Genomic DNA, 18,512 nt, shown 5'->3' with positions numbered 1-18,512 from the left:
TGGGGGCTGTCACTGAGGTGCAGAAATGGGTTTTGGGCTGGGCATCAGACAACCCCAGATCCCAACACTGGCTCAGCCAATTCCTGGCTGTGTGACACGGAGCCGTTACTGTACTTTGCTTGCCAGGCCTCCATTTTTCCCCTCTCTAGAACGGGGAGGCTGGTAATACCCACTTTGGGGGGCAGTGTGAGGACCGAAGGGGGCTGTTAAGTGCTCGGCACGCAGCGAGCACTCAGGACGGGTGGCAGCGGTCACCTTTGTCGCCGCCGTCCAAGCCTTTGCAGAGGCTGAGGGCCGAGCCCCGGACATGCGCATGCGCACGCGCACCCGGCCGGCCAGGTGAGAAGGAGGCGGCCGCCTCGCACCTGGGCTTTAACCCTTCCGCGTCACAGGAGTGGGCGGAGTGCACGCAGGGACGGAGTCGGGGGCGAGCAGCGAGAGCCGCCGGGCTTGACCCTTGAGGCGGGGTGGGCAGCGACCGGGGAGCGCACCGAGCCGCTTCTAGCCTGGGGTCCGCGGGCGCCGCGGGGAGGGAGGGGGAGTGCCGAGGGGAGCGAAGTCTCGCGAGATCGCGCGGCGGCGGCGGGAGCGGCGGCGGCGGCGGCGGCGGCCGGGGAGGTGAGCAGCGGGCGGTGGCGGCTCTTGGGGGCTGAGGTCGGGTGAGAGCGGCCGAGACCGAGGGCTGGGTGGGGGAGCAGGCCCGGTGAACGTCCCGCGTCCCAGGCGGCCATCCCTGTTCGTCCCCGCAGCAGCTGCGGGGCCGCTGGGTCCGCACCGTCCCCGGGACTCGCGCGGGGCGGGGCGGCCGGGGCCGCGGGCCGGTGCCTCCCTCAACCGGTCCTCGCGCCCGGGCGCGACCCCGGCGCCGCCTCAGTGTTCCTCTCGACTGCGGGGTTGGCCCCGCTGACAGTGGCAGCGGCGTTTATTGAGCCTCTGCTGTGTGCCGGGCACTTAAGTTGCGCGCTTGCACGCCGGGACTGCACAGAGAGGTGGAGCGCCCGGGCCAAAGCCACACTGCGAGGAGGCGGTGGGAGGGGACCGGGACCCCGGCGCCCCCTTCCTCTTCCCACCTCCCACTCCCCTCAGCCCTTTTCTCTTGGGGTACCGACGGGGCTTCAGAGGGGGTGTCTGGGAGCGCCCTGAAATTGGATGCAGCTTGGTGTATGGGTTTCTTGGGAGAGAGTTTTTCCAGGGCTTTTGTCTCGTTCCTAAAAGGGTCCACGATCCCCAAGTGGTCAAGAACCATTGTTTGGCCCTGCTTGGAAGCAGAGGTGGGCTGAGAGCAGCGGGCGTGTGCTGGTAGTGGGGTGTCAGGCCCAATGAAGTGGAATATTGGAGCCCAGGGCTTGCCTTAGGCAAAGGAAACACTAGTCTAAAAGTTCGATTTTTGTTTCAGCACGCGATTCCGCTCTTGGGAACAGTGGTTCTCAACCTCGTCAGAATCAAGGTCCCTTCTTCCCCTTTGCTGCAAACATGTGTAAATCCCCCTTTACTACTCTGAAATGAAGTTCATAAACAATGTAACCTCCTTACACACATCCTTGAAAAGCAGTATGATGGTTTGATTGAAGCGTGAGGGTGAAATAGAGAACAGTATATGACAGATGTTGCTGTACCATTCACATCTAGGACATACTCTTGTGCTGGAAGACAGTATATACTGGGGTGCTTGTGCCAGCTTCTAATGAGTACGTTTGTATTGGTTAAAAAAAATTAGGAGGAGCTATTTCAAACAAGAGCAAGCCTGGGCAATATAGCGAGATCCCATCTGTACAAAAAAAGAAAAAATTAGCGTGGTGTGTTGGCGCACACCTGTAGTCTTAGCTGCTTGGGAGGCTGAAGTGAGGGGATCTCTTGAGCCCAGGAGTTGAAGGCTGCAGTGAGCTGTGATTGCACCACTGCACTCCAGCCTGGGCTACAGAGTGAGGCCACTACTCCAACGAAAGAGCAGAGATACAGACAGAGGTTGGGGGGAAAAACACCTAGGTCGGCATAACCTGTTTCTTGCGAATTAAAGAGAGAAACAACCTAGATTGAACTAGGGATAACATGGCAAGACAAATAACAGACTGTCTCAATAAACACGTAAATATTAGCACAAGCCCTCCACGGATCCATATTTTTTAACTATATTGTAGAATTTTTTGTGTGTCACACACTCGAGGGGACAATACTGGCTTCCTAACAATTACCATTGGTAATAATTAATAAAATATTAACAAGGTTGAAAATTTTGGGCTCAATATCAGTATCTCACTTGTTTGTATATGCTCAGTATTCTGATATTACAATTGTACGTTAACGGTGTGTGGTGCGAGGAAACGATCGCTAATGTTTAGGCAGTTTTCCCTTACTCTATTTAAGCTTCCCTTGCTACTTTCTCCTACATTACTGGAGTTTCCCTGCAATTTCTTGTAAAAACTTTTAAATATTGTAAAGTAATGCCAGTTTATAGTGGGCTTAATCTGCCCGTTCATTTGAAAGACTCTCGTACCAGGCGAATCTTCATTATACAGATCTGTCACACCTATGTGTTGTGTGAAGTCTTTTAGATCCAGACCGCCCAAACCCTAAATGCCAGCAGTGTCCCCCAGTCTCTTTGATAACTAAAAATATTCCTTGGGAGCACTTCCAGCTCCTTGGAGAACCACTCCAAACATCAATGTTATCTAGTCAATTATAATAGGAATTATAAAAGGAAATTTAACTGACAGTTTTTGCTGAGAGTTTTGTTTTGTTTTGTTTTGTTTTTTCTTTTTTTTCAGAAGTGTCTGACATACAAAAAAAGGCATGCTTTTGGTTAGTGGCGCTTTCATTGATTATTCTAGAATCTCAGATGGGAGGTCAGGTTAGTACCTGTGTCCCTCTGTCTGAAAAACTGGCTGTGTTTAATGGAAATGTTGACAACCAAACACTTGAATCAAGTAGCAGATTGAGGTTAGAATGGAGTTGGGAAGCAACAGCAATAATGTGTAGAAATAAGTCTTAGTTAAGTATAGTCTAAACTAGTGTAATCACCTTTTAAATAGCTTCTTCTGCTTACTAATATCTGTATTAGAGAATTTGGAAAATGCAGATGTATTCAAAGGTAAAACTTAAAATTACCTTTAATCACATATGCCGGTAGTCCTCATGGTGTGATTTGTTAGAAATTGTCTTTTCATTTCAAACTCTGCTACTCCTGCTGCATAGGGGAAAATGCAAATCGAGTTAAGAAAGTTCAGCTCAGACCATTTATATGTTACCTACGTATAAAATTTATATATGTTACAATGTTACCTACATTGTAACATTATACATTTAACTCTTGTTTTAAAAATACTTTATTTGGCTTTTTTTTTGTTGAATAGATGAGTTGCTTCTTGATGTAAGGTGTTTGTTATTAGTTGCGTGTTACGTTTGAAAGGTGCTATGGAAACAGACATGTAGGTAATGACTTGTCAAAACAGAAGGCTATACTTTAAATTATCTAGAGTTAGAGACATTGAACACTTTGGAGATGGAAATTTATCCAAATTGAGAGTAATGCGTTTATATTAATTTGAGCAAGCAGTATCTTGTTCCAGGGTAAAAGAGGTCATTACTGGTTTTTAAAATCAGAACTTTAAAAAATATTCAGCCATATGTAAAAGATGTTGATTGAAAATGTTCCATTTTTCTAGGCATAGGAGATAGATTGTTGAATGGACAAAAGTTCATGCTTTTATGAAGTTTTACATTTGAGACACAAATGTTAACTAGAAAATGAATACTATGCACATATCTCTGATTTGTAATTAAGGTGTTTTATTGATTTTTAAGATGCATATGTGAGATAGAATGACAACTTAAAATTAGCATGTGGTTGGCAACTTTTCTTTCTTAGTAGGACATTAAATAGGAATGTGTCTTGAAATTGATGGCATCTTAGAGTCAATGAAATAGGGAATATGTAAAAATTATCACATAATTTTACTACATGAATAGGGAATATGAAACAATGATTAATGTTTAACACCAAAAACTTGATTCAAAGGGTGACTTGCACAATGAAGATACACAATATTTCTGGACCCTTCCATTTTAACTAGAATTCTTTACTAAGAAGATTCCTGTAGAGATTTTCCCTTCATGTAAAACAAATGGAGAATCAATGTTTGTAAATATAAGAACCATTTTTTTGAAAATGTTTAAAAGGAAACAAACTGCTTGGTGAATTTTCACGAAGAGCAGATGGTGTGGTTAGTGTGTTTGAGGTAAAGTTAATCAGATAATATAACCAGACAGTTGTATGAATATGATTTTTTTGTGTTTTTTGTTTGTTTCCATTCTGGAAGATCCACTTATAAATGAAAGTTTTCTCAAATGGGACATCCTTAAATTGGATCTCAGTGAATCATAGTTGTTATTGTTGTTTAAGAAATACATTTGAAAACATACTTACTCTGTGTGAAGTACGCAGTTTATATGGGAAGCTAGTTCCATGGTATACCTTAGCTAGGAAACCTGTGTAAGGACTTTTTCTGTCTAATATTGAGTGCAGGTTTCACAGCAAACTCAATCACGTGAAGACCCTTTGCATACCTTCTTCCCCAGGTGGACTTGGGCTTTGCGTCTTAAAGTGTGGTGTCCACACCATCAGCACATCAGCAGCATCCTGGAGCTTGTTTGAAATGTAGACCCTGAGCTCCACTCCAGACCAACTGGACCAGAATTTGCATTTTAAAAGATCCCTTCGTGGGCAATGCACGTGAACATGTAAAAATCACGGGACCAGATCTGTGGCTGTCAAACTTGAGTGTGTATTAAAAGGATTGCTAGCCTCCTCCTCCAGGGTCTCTCTCTGATTCAGTAGGTCTGGGCTGGGCCCATAGAATTTACATTGTTAACAAATTATCAGGTGATGCTGATGCTGCTGGTCCAAGGACCATACTTTGAGAACCATTAGAGTAGAGCGCCTTCTCTTTTCACCTTTTTCTGTTGTCTTCTAATTCCTCACCCCGGCTTTTAAAAATAGGTTATTATAATCATATACTTTGGCTCGATTGGAGGAAACAAAAGCACCTTGTCTTATAATTTATGGTGATGGCCACACTAAAATTGTTTCTCACCAATTTCAGAGAAAACTTAGACTCTGGTTTATAGGTGATTCTCTTTTGCTTCTTTTTGCGAGGTGCTCTTAACATTTAAAAATTCTTTTTGAGTAGATAAAATGTTCATATGGTTCAAAAATTAAAATGACATAAGGCATATTTTGAGAAATCTAAGTTCAATTGTCTTGATTCTCTCCATAAGTAACCTTTCATTTGTTTCCTATAGACGTCTTTTTTTTGTATAGATACAGATACAAGCAAATACTAATATACTATATATACTCTTTTTATATAAAATATACATACTATGTGAATATTCTGCTCCTTGCTTTTTTTTTTAAAGTTAATATTATCTTGACATATCTTCATATTAGTATATAGGAAACATTTTTCTACACTTTTTTTTCTTTTTTTTGAGACAGAATCTCGCTCTGTCGCCCAGGCTGGAGTGCAGTGGCACCATCTCAGCTCACTGTAACCTCCATCTCTCAGGTTCAAGCGATTCTCCTGCCTCAGCCTCCCAAGTAGCTTGGGACTACAGGTGCACGTGCCACCAGGCCCGGATAATTTTTGTATTTTTAGTAGAGATGGCGTTTCTCCATGTTGGCCAGGCTGGTCTCAAACTCCTGACCTCAGGTAATCCACCTGCGTCGGCCTCCCAAAGTGCTGGGATTACAGGCATGAGCCACTGCACCTGGCCCAGAAAACATTTTTCTAAACAACTGTAAAATATACATTGTTTGGCTGTTTAGCCTCCAGTGATCTATATTTGAGTTGTTTCCAGTCTGAGACTCACAGATGACGCTGTGCTGAATAACCTTGTGCACATATTATTTTGTATATTTGCAGGCATTATCTGTGGGATACATTCCTAGAAGTGGGATTGCTGGTCAGTGAGCAATGCATTTATAATTGGTATAAATACTTTCTTCCTCCAGAGCGGCACTATTTTGAACTTGCATAAATAATGTATGAGACTCCTTATTTCTCCATAACCTCTCCAACAGTTAACCTTTGGATTTGCGTCAGTCTCGTAGATGAAAAATGATAACTCCATGTAGTTTTAATATGCATTGCTTTCATTATGAATCGGGCTGAGCATCTGTTCATGTGCCTAAAGGCTATTTGTATTCCTTTTTCTGTGAGCTATCTGTTCATGCCCTTTGCACATTTTTCTTTTGGATTGCTTTTTCTTACTAATTTCTATAAGTGTATAAATTAGAGAAATTAGCCCTTTGTTAGGTTGCAGTTTCCCTCAGCTTGTCACTTGTTTTTAAAAATGACTTTCATGTATTTTGGTATAAAGAAGGCTTAAATATGGCTTTCTTTACATTTTATGTACTTAACATTAATCTCTTATGGTATCTGGATTTTACGTCAAAGGCCTCCACCATTTCTGGAATTTGCCCATGTTTTCTTTTAGTGCTTTTATGGTTTCATTTTAACACTTAAATCTCTGATCCATTTAGGATTTATTCTTTTGTTCAGAGTGATGTGTAATTCATCTTTTCCTTTTTCCATGTGACCACCAGTTATCTTTACCCATTTGTTTCAGTTTTCGTCTCTGAATCCAGCTGATGGTGGTGTGAGTTTCTGGATGTATTGGGGTACATCTCTGCACTTTCTATTCTATGACATTAGTCTTTCTATTCATATACCAGTACTACATTCGTTTTATAAAATGTTTTAATATCTTTTAAAACTAGTTTCCCCTTGTTGCTTTTTGTTTTTGTTTTTGTTTTGGCAATTCTTGCTTGTTTATTTTTCCATGTGAACTTTAGAATCGTTTTGTCTAGTTCCAAAAAACACCTTTTAAAGAATCAAGATCGTGTCAAGTTTATGAACTTAAAATCTATTTGACTTCTCTGAGCCTCAGTTTCCTAATCTGTAAAAGGAGCAATAATGTCTGTAAGAATGCTGGAGGGATTAAAAGAGAAAACGTGTGAAACTCATCGCTTAGTGCCCTTGGTCCACTCCCACCTTTGTTGCCAACATGGGCTGAGGTTGCCATTCCCTCATTTTTTTCCCACTGTTACCCTTCTCACTTTCAGAAAAGAAAAAAAGAAAGGACCCATAAAGAAAAAGTTACAAGGCATTAGAATCCAAGTTAAAACTAAGCTCTTGTTCAGTTTCAGCAGGACAATTAATGTACCTGAAAACCAGAGAACAAATTCAGCCTGGCGTTCAAGGCCCCCTCCTACTTCTAGCCTTGCTGCCTTAGTCTCTCTTGGATGTACCCTAACAATGGTGCTGCTTATGTTTCCTAGAGGCCCTGTGTTTCCTGGAACCCCATTCCTCCCACCCAGAATATAGTGCTACCTAATTCTGCCAGTTCAGATCTGTTACTGTCCCCCACCCAGTCAAAAACAGTATCTGTCTCTGCATATAGCTTATCTGTCATGCAGCTTAACCCTTGATGAACTGTAAACTCTGTAAGGAGAGAAACTGTTCATCCTGCACACCAAATAATGCCCTGCACCCAGCAAAATACTGGCAAAGATTGGACATTCAGATGTTTGTTAAATGAATGAATAATTGACTTTGATCTTTCTTTTGCTTTATATTATGTGTCTAGGTAGCTCTTATTTCACTGAGGACACTGTAAGCCCCTGGAATTCAAAGCTTATGCCCACCCCTCTCCCTCTTTTTTAAAGACGGGCTCTCTCTCATGCAGGCTGGAGTACATGACATGGGCAGTGGCACAATTATGGCTTACTGCAGCCTTGAACTCCTAGGCTCAATCAGTCATCCTACCTCAGCCTCCTGAGCAGCTGGGACTACAGGGGCACCACTACTCCTGGCAAATTTTTTTTTTTTTTTTTAAAGAGACAGTATTACTATGTTTCCCCAGTCTGGTCTCAAACTTCAGGGCTCAAGCGATTTGCCCACCTTGGCCTCACCAAGCCCGGGGATTACTGGTGTATGCCACTGTGCCCAGCCAATTAATAATAATTATTATCATCATAAATAATGCTGGTGGTGGAGATGGTGAGAGGCAGATTTATTATCATATAATAACATTATAATAAAAATAGTATGTATTGAACACATATTTCAGGAACTGCTTTAGAGTCCCCAGTGTGGATTATTTCATATAATCCTCAGCAGTCCTAAGAATTGGGTACTGTTGTTACACATATGGGAAAACAGGCCCACAGAGAAGTTACTTACCCCAGATCACACAGGTAGAAAGTGGTAGAACTGGGATCTAATGCAGATGCTCTGAGCCTAGCCCCCCAACTCTTAGCCTGCTGCAGTTCTCCAGGCTTGTTTGTTAAATACAGTTCTTTGAATACAGTCGTGTATAGGTTCTTGAACAATTTAGGAAAAGTTTTAGTTACATTTTCAGATTTTTACTTTCCTTCCTGACCATTCCATTTTAATAACTTCTATTTTGTTATTTCCAGTTTATCTTAGACTTCACATTCTCCGAGAGACACAACCTTGTCTGGCATGTAGTAGGTGCTCAATAAAAAGTAATTTTTGCCTTTTTTTTTTTTTTTCAGGTTCACAATAAAGGTGCTAAGAAAGAGAATGTAAGACAGGAAAATAATTAAATATTCTTACCGAGGTAAGTTTTTTTATAATTTTTTTTAACAAAGAAACTGTAATTTATTTATTTTTTTTACTTCTTCTCACAGCCTGCTTTCTTGAGGTCTAACAGGGAGATTGTTTTAGGAGTGGTTAAGTTCATAGAACCTAGAGTTCTTAAGGTAGATGCCAGGAATGTGGGCTGTTCAAATAAGTTCATTTGACGTTCTCAACCTCTTCGAATCTAATCTTTATTTTTCTGTTTTCTGATGGTTTTAAAGCATGGTACTGAGAAGGAAATCTAGCAAGTAGAAACCCATAGCTATTTGGTGGTTATATATACTTGCAACATTCAGTGAATACTTTTTTCTTAAAATAGGGAGTTAAAAGAATTTTAAGCTACTTTTGGTGAGATACGAACACTTAAGATTTTGGGTTTTTTTTACTATAATAATGAAAAAACTTTCTATCAGTATAAAACAACATAATGACAGAAGTTAGCATCCAACTTCTACCACCAAGAAATGACTGCTATTGATATTTTGGTGAATATACTTTTAGAAATCTATCTATGGATATAGAAGAATTTATATACAAAATTTTAAATAAATTGGTTTGCCTGTATATAGTAGTCTTTTTTTAATGGAAAAATATGTTTTTGTACATCTCTGTGCGGGAATTGGAAAAGATACGCATAATCCTACATGATCATTTTACTGGCTGCCTAATGTTCCATCTTTTAGAGGCACCATACTTTATGCCTTTGATGACCTTTTAGATTGTATCTAGTTTTCCTTGTTGATGTATTGATCCACGCTCTGCTTATATCATTGTATACTTGTTCATTTCTCTTCTTAGATATGTAACTGCTGGGTCAGAGATTATACACATTTAAAATGTTGAGACATGGCTAAACTGTCCTCTAAAGAGACTACCAGTTTATAACCCCCCTCAGCATCCACAAGAGTCCTGCTTTCCATATCCTTGCCCACACAATTTTGTTAATGTTTATCTGTATGTAACTTTTTTCCAAATTTATTTATTTATTTATTTTAAATAGACAAAATTGTATGTATGTATTGTGTACCACATGTTTTGAAGTATGTGTATATTGTGGAATGTTTCAATCTAGCTAATTATGCATTACCTCACAGTTACCATTTTTGTGGTGAGAACTTTGAACATTTACTCTCTTTGTATTTACTCTATTTTTGGAAGAATACAGTATATCATAATTAACAATAGTCACCATGCTGTACAATAGATCTCTTTGAATTATTCCTTCTATCTAACTGGAATTTTGTATTCTTTGACTAACATCTCCACACAACCACCCCCACCTACCCCCGACCTTCTAACGCCTCTGGTAACCATCATTCTACTCTCTTCTTGTATGAGATCAACTTTTTCAGATTCCTTATATGAGTAAGAACATGTAGTATTTGTCTTTCTGTATCAGGCTTATTTCACTTAAGGTGATGTTCTCCAGGTTCATCCATATTGTCACAAATGACAGGATTTCCTTTTTTATAGTTGAATAATACTCTGTTGTGTATATATACCACATTTTCGTTATCCATTCATCTGTTGATGGACACTTAGGTTGCTTCTGTATCTTGGCTATTGTGAATAGTGCTGCAATAAATGTGAGAGTGCAGATTATCTCTTTGACATACTGATTTCATTTCCTTTGCATAAATACCCAGTAGTGGGATTGCTGGATCATATGGTAGTTTCATTTTTAATTTATTTCAGAAACCCCCACACTGTTTTCCATAATGTCAATAATTTACATTCCTCCCAACGGTGTTCAAGGGTTTCTTTGTCTCTACATTTTTGCCAGCATTTGTTACCTTTTATCTTTTTGATAGTAGCCATTCCAACAGGAGTGAGGTGATATCTCACTGTGGTTTTAACTTGCATTTATTAGTGCTGTGTAACACTGTTTCATGTATTTGCTGGCTATTCGTATGCTGCCTTTTTTTTTTTTTTTTTTTTTTTTTTGAGACGGAGTTTCACTCTTGTCATGCAGGCTGGAATGCAATGCTGCAATTTTGGCTCACTGCAATCTCCGCCTCCCGGATTCAAGCAATTCTCCTGCCTCAGCCTCGCAAGTAGCTGGGATTACAGGCATCCACCATCATGCTCGGCTAATTTTTGTATTTTTAGTAGAGACGGGATTTCACCGTGTTTGGCCAGGCTCGTCTTGAACTCCTGACCTCCGATGATCCACCCACCTCGGCCTCCCAAAGTGCTGGGATTCAGGCATGAGCCACTGCACCCAGCCATTTGTATGCTTCTTTTGAGAAATGTCTACCAGGCTAGAGTGCAGTGGTGCAATCACGGCTCACTGCAGCCTTGACCTTCTAGGCTCAAGTGATCCTCCCACCTCAGCCTCCCTAGTAGCTGGGACCACAGGCACATGCCACCACACTCTGCCAAATTTTTTGTATTTTTTGTGTAGACAGTGTCTCGCCATGTTGCCCAGGCTGGTCTCAGACTCTGGGCTCAAGCAGTCCACCTGCCTCAGCTTCCCAGAGTGCTGGGATTATAGGTGTGAGCCACCACCTTTGTCCATTTTTTAATTGGATTTTTTTCCTGCTATTGAGTTGAGTTTCTTACATATTTTGGATGTTAACCCCTTACCAGATGTATAGTTTGCAGATATTTTCTCCCATTCTTTAGGAAGTTTCTTCACTGTTGATTTCTTTCTTTGCTATGCAGAAGCTTATTAATTTGGTATAATCCCATTTGTCAGTTTGTGCTTTTATTGCCTGTGTTTTGGGGTTCATATCTAAAAATCATTGTCCGGACCAATGTCATGGAACTTTTCCTCTCTGTTTTCTCCTAGGAGCTTTATGTTTTCACATCTTACGTTTAAGTCTTTAATACATTTTGAGTTGATTTTTGTATATGGTGTGAGATAAGGGTCTGATTTCATTCTCCTGCATGTGGGTATCCAGTTTTGCCAACACCATTTAGAAGAGACTGTCCTTTCCCCATTGTTTATTCTTGGCACCTTTGTCAAAAATCAGTTGACTGTAAGTGCATAGATTTATTTCTGGGTTCTTTATTCTGTTCCATTCGTCTATGTTTCAGTGTTTTAAGCTAGTACCATGCTGTTTGGTTACTATAACTTCATAGTGCAATTTGAAACCAGGTAGTATGATATCTCCAACTTTTTTATTTTATTCAAGATTGTGTCTGGGTGCAGTGGCTCAAATCCCAGCACTTTGGGAGGCCAAGGCGGGAGGATAGTTTGAAAATCAGAAGTTCGAGACCAGCTGGGCGACAGAGTGAGACCCTATTTCTGCAAAAAATAAAAATTAGCCAGGTGTGGTCATTTGTACCTGTAGTTCTAGTTACTCTGGAGGCTAAGGTGGAAGGATTGCTTGAACCAGGAGTTTGAGGTTGCAGTGAGCTGTATGATCGTACCACTGCACTCCAGCCTGGGCAACGGAACAAGACTGTCTGAATAAAATAATAATATATAAATAAAATAAAGTAAGTAAAATGACAAGATTGCTTTGGCTGTTCATATCCTTTGGTAGTTCCATACAAACTTCAGGATTTTTTTTCTATTTCTGTGAAGAATGTTATTGGTATTTTGATAAGGATTGCATTTAATAAGTAGTACACTTTGGGTAGTATGGGCATTTTAACAATATTCTTTTGATCCATGAGCATGGGATATCTTTCCATTTATTTGTGTCTTCAATTTCTTTCACTGATGTTTTATAGTTTTCAGTGTAGAAGTCTTTTACCTCCTTGGTTCAATTTATTCCTAAGTATTTTATTTTTTTGGTAACTGTTGTAAATAGGATTGTTTTCTTGATTTTTTTTTTGCAGATAGTTCGTTGTTAGTATATAGAAGTATTACTGATTTTTGTATGTTGATTTTATATCCTGCAACTTTATTGAATTCATTTATTAGTTCCAACAGTTTTTTTTGGCGGAATCTTTAGGGTTGTCTATATATAAGTTCACGCCATCTGCAAACAAGAACAATTTTACTTCTTCCTTTCCTAGTTGGATGCTTGACTCCTGAAGCCACTGAGGGTATCAGAAGCCCAAGCCTGCTGTAGTTGGCTGGCAGTGATGTGGACTGGAAATGGAGTCTGCCTCATAGGGGATACAGGCTTCCACCTGGCTCCAGGACAGGTCTGAAGGCACAGTCCCTGGGTACTGGCCTAGAGTCAGGGGCCATGGAGGTCTTCTGGGTGCTGGGTTTTACTGTGTTGGGCCTGGTGTTAGGGTTCAAGGCAAAGTCCTATGCTTACTTCTCTCTCTTTCCCTCGTCTGATGGTATCTCTCTCCACGCTGTGCTGCCTAGGGTTGGGGAGTGGGTGACATGGGTGATGTAAAGCTATCCTTTCTACCACTTTCAGTGTGTCTTTTAAAATTTTTGTGCTATAACCAGGTACTGTAATCTCTCGCCTGTTTTTCTTAGCTCTTGTGAAGGTGTTTTCAGGGATGGATAGTTGTTCGAATTGATTTTTCTGCCCTGGGACGAATACTGGAGAGTCTTGTTCCACCATCTTGCACCACCTTCTTTTGTATGTAACCTGTTAATCTTTTTAATCTTTGGCAATCCAATAGGAGACAAAAAATAGTATTTTTTTGAGATAACAAGGTTTCTAATTGGAATATACCTTTTAGGTTTTCACAGACCTCCAATTTGATATTCTTACTAACGTGAAGAGTTTTCTTATTGAGAAGATACCTGTGGTTCTCATGCATAGATGAAATACTCTTGGACTTTAAATGTGATGAGACTGTCGAAGTATGTTGAGTTCTTTGTTTTTCAGTCTATTGCCTTCATTAACTCATCATAAATATTTTGAAACTATAGGTCAACTGACTGTTACTATTTCGAATACTGAAAGTTTTCCTCCATAGAGAACTCTCCCTTTGTTTTTTATTCACTTATAGTGCAGTTTCAAGAAGCTTTAAGGCTAGGCACGGTATCTCACAACTGTAATCCCAGCACTTTGGGAGGCTGAGGCAGGTGGACCGCTTGAGCTCAGGAATTCAAGACTGGCCTGCACAATAACATAGTGAAATCCCATCTCTGCAAAAAATGCAAAATTAGCTGGGCATGGTGGCTCACGTCTGTAGTCCCAGGTGTTCAGGAGGCTTAGGCAGGAGGATCACTTGAGGCTAGGACGTGGAGGTCGCAGTGAGCCAAGATCATGCCACTGCACTCCAGCCTGGGCGACAGAGTGAGACTCTGTCTTGAAAAAAATTAAAAAGATAAATAAAGAAGCTTTAGAGACTAATTTCTTAACATGCCTCAAACATAGATATCAATTGTGGAATAGCATATAGAATATGACTTACAAACTTGGGTGATTATATTATTGAGTTATGTGGATTATGTGACTATGCATTCATATGTAAACCTATGTTTACTGGTGTTGAATCTCTTCTGTCTAAAGGATTTTAACAGTTTCTGATGTGAGTGTGATCTTTAATTTTATATTTGCCTTAGATTTTATTTTAATCAAATAAGATTTACTTGAGGAAAGTTTCATATGAAGCATATACCAACTTTGTCATTGACCTATGGCTTGTTCTTTAACTTAATAAAAAGCCAATTAACTATCAGGAGCTATTTCAAATAAGAAAATCAGAGAGCCAGCATAGGCAATATAGTGAGACCCTGTCTCTACAAAAAATAGTTAAAATTAAAATAAGAAAAAATTAGCAAGGCATGGTTATAATCCCAGCTACTCAGGAGGGTGAGGTGAGATGATTATTTGAGCCTGGAGTTGGTGACCAGCCTGGACAATATAGCAAGATCTCATCTCTTAAAGAAAAAAAAGCCAATTATAAGTCACCTTTTTTTTCTTCAGATAGAAAATACATCTTCTGGCCAAGTCTGATGGCTCAACGCCTGTAATCCCAGCACTTTGGGTGGCTGAGATGAGTGGATCACCTGAAGTCGGGAGTTCGAGACCAGCCTGGCCAACATGGTGGAACCCCGTCTCTACTAAAAATACAAAAAATTAGCCAGGTGTGGTGGCAGGCGCCTATAATCCCAGCTACTTGGGAGGCTGAGTCAGGAGAATCACTTGAACCTGGCAGGTGGAGGTTGCAGTGAGCCGAGATCGCGCCACTGCACTCCAGCCTGGGCAATAAGAGCAAAACTCCATCTCAAAAAAAAAAAAAAAAAAAGCAAAAAGGAAAATACAACATTTAATAATATAGATTGCCTTTAATACTTTAATATCGATGCTTTTCTTTTCACTCCAAGTTAACATTGTTGACCACATACCACCAAGACAGAGACCAAGTAGTACAACTGGTATTTTATTCACTGGTTTACATCCATCACCTAATATAATACCTGGCACGCACATGGCAAACACCCACATTGTGTTTGAAGGAATGAATGGTTGGTAAATATTGTCATTGTTAGAATTAGGATGGAAATGAGAAGTGCCCTAAATTTTAATTTGGATAAGAAAACTAGCATCTGTGATTTTTATACGTGCCTAAATCTAAACATAGACAATTATAGTGATACTTGCTACCATAACATTTTGTGACATTTTGTTTGAAATGTTGAATTGGCCTGTATCCCATTTATTTTCCAACTCTGCTTTTTTGTTTGTGTGTTTTTGTTGTTGTCAAGGGAAAAGTAAGTATCTAAACTAGGTAGGATACTAGATCTTGTTAAATAATTATGTTTCATAATATAGACATGGGAAAGTTTTTCATAGTTATGTTATTTGAAGACAAAGCTAAAATGGATGTCCCAAAATATATTTTTAATTATAATGGAGATAAATTGAGCTATATTTTAAGTGTGGCTCAGCATTTCATTAAAAATAGAAGCAGAGAAATTGATTGCTAGCCTTTGAGAAGAATGTATAATAAATCTTTGTCCAGTATCCTGTCTTTTAAGCCTTTCTGACTCCTAACCAATTTTTCACAGCCAAACTAAACAAAGAAAATGGAATAATTAATAGATTTAAGTAGTGTTTTTGCCTCTCTTTTCATATACTTTGTTTCTGTTGGAATATGGGATTCCAAAGAGTTCATGAGCTAGTTTTAATCAGTATTTGAGCAGCAGTTATTTGCGTGTATAATGTCTTAAATTGATTAAATAATCCCCTAGCAATTTTTATTTGCACTTTAATTTGCTTAGCATCCCCTTTCTTAATAAATAATCCAAAATTAAATGCAGGCAGACTTGAAATAATTGAGTCTTCAATAGTAGAGTCTAAATTAATGAAGTTTTTTTAGACTTTAAAACTCTGATATCTTTTTGTGGCTAATGGTATAATCTTGTATTTGTTTTCTAAAATAACCAAATTTCTGGTTTCTTCAGTCTCTTTTATGTGGCAATGCAGGAATTTGCTTATATGGTAGTTTTCATTTTACTGATGACTTAATTTATTTAATTGCATGCTTTAAAGCCCTGATTCTAAAAATACTCCTGGAAAGCAAGGAATTACTAGCAGTAGTTAAACAGGAGTCTTAATTAAAATTAAGGCTTTATTATTTATTTCTCCTCTTAGCTGCATTTGTAATAATTTTTACATTGTACTTAAACAGAAAGTTTTAAGAATTTTTCAGCATCTTTAATGACTTGGATTTTGTGCATCTGCAACAGTTTCTTCCTATTTTAGGCACAAAGCTTAAAGTTTAGACTGGCAGGGGAAGTAGTCATTTGATTGGAAAGTTGGGCAGAGGAGAAAAATTTTGTCTTCATATACAGAATTTGTAGCAGTAGAATATTCAGATGAAATTGTATTAAACTGTAACCCTAGGAAAAAAAATGAAGTACTTGTATACAGTACAGAGAATAGATCCCTAGCAAAGCCAACACTCAGGGCTTACTACTGTAGTATCTGCAGCTGAATTGGTCTCTCCCAAGAGTATTCTCATCTCAAAGTCTTAAGAGTAGAGTTTGGAAAGGGGAGGAGAGAACAGTAGCTTTGGGCCATAAGTTCCATGATGAGTTCAATAGTCAGTGAAACTCTCTAGGTTAAGGATGTGTACTTAACCTCTGAATGTCCTATCCCCCTTGAGAAATTTCCTCCCTTCCTAACTCTGGGCACTTTGTTTAGTGTTGTGGCATGCTGGAAATTTATCTTGAGTTGAGGAGAGGGAGTCTGACTGTATTGCTGCAGAGTCTAGGCTACTCTCTTTAAATAGATGTCCAATGTGGGAATATGGCTGAAAACCATCAGTTCCTCCCTTATCATAGCTAGGCAATGGCAAATATTAGAATTTCATGCAAGCTTTTCCTTCTTCAGTTTGCTCAGAGAGGACACCTAGTTCAAGGTGAAAATTAAGTGTTTGTGTATGTTAGACTCAGTAAGTTTTATTTTAAATATATTTCAGTCTGCTCTAATGTAACAAAGTTCTTCAGTCTGATTGTTCTAGCAGCTATCACTCAAACATTAATTGCTGTCAGTGTGAAAGGATATCCTCCTACATCTTTTCTGGAGTACTTGAAACCATCCCACTTCCTTTTTCTTTTACCTTAAGAACTGATTACTGACACTTGGGAATTACAATCAGATTGCATCAATCTTTATGGAAAGGTTGCCAATTACTGCACTGCAAAATATGCATTTCCCTCTAATAGTAAGTGTTTCTCTTGGTGTGTCTCTCAGTTCAGTGCTTTTAAATACCTCTTAGGTGAATGAATGCTTTGTGCCATGCCCTGATTTAATATATTTAAAAGACTTTATTCATGGCTTTGTTACCTTCAAGTCTATGGGAGGTGGAAATGGATGGAGGGGAATAATTTATGTAATATGAAATCTTCGTAAGATCTTTTGATTGATTAGATGTCCTTGGATAGAAGAAGGATGGCCGGTGACCATTACTTATACTGTGATATAAACTCTCAAATGAGCATGTTCTTTGAAGAGTTGAGAGCAGTGAGGAATTTTATGGTGGGGATGTACATTGAGCCTTGTGCAGTGTCTTTTGTGTGCATTACCTCATTTTGTTTTCACAATAGTTCTATGAGGATAGATGTAATTACCCCAGTTTTAAAGAGTAGAAGGGCTCAATGAGATTGTGAAATCAGGACTTGGGCTTGCAGCTAGTAGGTTAAAAACAAAACAAAACTGTGACTTGAATACAGATCTCTCTGGCTCCAACATCCATGCTTTCTTCCCTAGGACAGGGAAAGGTGGTGTTAGAATGCTCGAAAGTTCTTAGAATGTTGACATCGTAGACCATGGAAATGCTGAACAGAATGAAGATAACGCTACTTTATGAGCACCCCCAGCATTATTTTCACCATGCTCTATTTCTAATGCTCTTCAACATCAACTCATGAAGCCGAGGAGCCTGCCAGGGTGTCTGGCTCATCATGTTCAATACAGCAGAGACTTGTTTAATTTAGCAGCACTCTGAGATGAAAGGTTCATGACTGCCAAGTACAAACAGAACTTCTGCGGGATGTTAATTTGGTTATAGAAGAGAATGCTTGTTTTTCCTTGCTCTGTGCTAATAAAGAAGCTGGCACATTTTTTCATGAGCAAAAAGGACTTTGACTTATTAAATCTGTGTGATCAAAGAGAAGTAAGCAGTTCTGATAAACATTTTTGTTTGTGCACTCTTTGGTTAATTCCATTCTGTACCTGCCAGCAAATTGCAAATTGCATGCTTTTTTGTTCTTTCCTCTTTTTTATTTTGGATTTGGTTTTATGGTTGGTCACTGTAGGGATTTATTGGTAGGAAAATAAATTATTTCCTCATTTGAACAGATTGTGTGTTTTTACAACAGGTTATCTTGTAGCAAGCAGAATGATTCAACCAGGCCTCTGCACAGAGGTGTTGCTATATGACTTTGACCATTTTAAATAATAACAGCTTTATTGAGATATAATTCATATACCATAAAGTTTACCCTTTTAAAGTGTAGAACTCAATGATTTT

At 39.4% G+C, this 18,512-nt stretch overlaps 1 protein-coding gene across 11 annotated transcripts in view; it reads left to right on the top strand.

Annotated features, from left to right (window-relative positions):
* Window positions 1-307: 307 nt before the first annotated feature.
* MRTFB (myocardin related transcription factor B) overlaps window positions 308-18,512 on the top strand; it is a 195,808-nt gene continuing 177,603 nt past the window's right edge. Inside the window, exons 1-2 of one of the 11 annotated variants that reach the window (XM_054454931.2) lie at window positions 308-339; window positions 8,579-8,643. The gene's annotated coding sequence lies outside the window, so the exon portion shown is untranslated. Of the gene's footprint in view, window positions 340-456; window positions 660-8,578; window positions 8,644-18,512 lie in introns of those variants that run through there. The other 10 variants (XM_054454929.2, XM_054454930.2, XM_054454927.2 and 7 more) reach the window with 10 other exon arrangements.

The sequence above is a fragment of the Pongo pygmaeus genome, chromosome 18 (assembly GCF_028885625.2).
Source record: "Pongo pygmaeus isolate AG05252 chromosome 18, NHGRI_mPonPyg2-v2.0_pri, whole genome shotgun sequence".
Classification (NCBI taxonomy): Eukaryota; Metazoa; Chordata; class Mammalia; order Primates; family Hominidae; genus Pongo; species Pongo pygmaeus.
Note: the sequence above shows the minus strand (reverse complement) of the source record. Positions and strands in the feature narration are given on the sequence as shown.